Raw genomic sequence first — 1,190 nt, 5'->3', positions numbered from 1 at the left:
TTATATTTTACGTACAGGAGCCATCGTTCGATTAACACATTTATTTACACGGAGTATTTATTTGTCATATTATTGATTCATTATCCTCAAAAATCTTATTAAATTAATCCAGCATAATGAATGTTTTTTTTAAGCTATATCATTTCTTAATTTTTGTTTTTTTTTTTTGTTATTTATTTGAACATTATATATAAATATTATATATAATATTTATATATAATAATGAATTGAATTATCAATAAATAAAATATTTTTTTCTACTTTGCTGTATTTAATATTATATATGCATCATAATAATAATAATAATTATTATATATATATATATATATATATATATATATATATATATATATATATATTTTGGAGACCCTCAAACTACAAGTCTACAAGAGAGAACTCAATATCTAACAAAATAATTAAGCAACTCTCACCAATAGCCTCGTACATCCCAAAGCTCATAGTGCATTAGCTGGGTTGATAAGTCCAACGAGATAGGGTTTTGGAAGCCAATCCCACACTTGCTCTATTGCCAATCTAACTCTCTAAATAAATGCAAAGTAGCAATATAACCCAATTATATAACATCCTCATCCTCAAAAAGAAGGGGAAGGATTAAAACGTGTGCGGACAAAAATTATGTATAAATATGTTTCTTGTCAATAAAAAAAATAAAAAAATAAAAAAAAATTAAATAAATATAGACAAGTACCCTAAGCGAATTATGCCTTAGGCTCAACATTATCCTTAGTTAAATACTTTTATATTTTTTGCAATAAATCACAATTTTTTTGGATAAATAAATTTCACTATAGTCGCAAAAGGAAATGTTTTCAAATTTTCAATCTATTCATGTCACATTGGGCTTTACCCTACTTTAGTTTAGTTGGCCTAATTATCATCTACCTGCGTGGTTTTTATTTATTTATTTATTTATTATTATCATTTTTTTTTTGTGAAAAGAAAAATATCATCTACTTACAATAGCCATGTTTTTTTTGTTCTAAAAATTGTGAAAAGAAAATTTAGATCAATGATTAAAGTATTTTTATGCAAAGGTACATTCATCTACTCATTGCTTTGTTTCATTCATCTACTCATTGCTTTGTTTCATTCATCTTGACTGTTGTATGAGTGATAATTTGTTCACATCATAAGCAAATACGCTGTGAGCATTAGAAAGTTTGCGATTC

This window comes from Cornus florida, unplaced genomic scaffold (genome assembly GCF_030987335.1).
Source record: "Cornus florida cultivar Cherokee Brave unplaced genomic scaffold, ASM3098733v1 CherokeeBrave_3.0.0_Hap2_Chr10, whole genome shotgun sequence".
NCBI classification, from domain to species: Eukaryota; Viridiplantae; Streptophyta; class Magnoliopsida; order Cornales; family Cornaceae; genus Cornus; species Cornus florida.
This window is presented reverse-complemented; position numbering follows the sequence as displayed.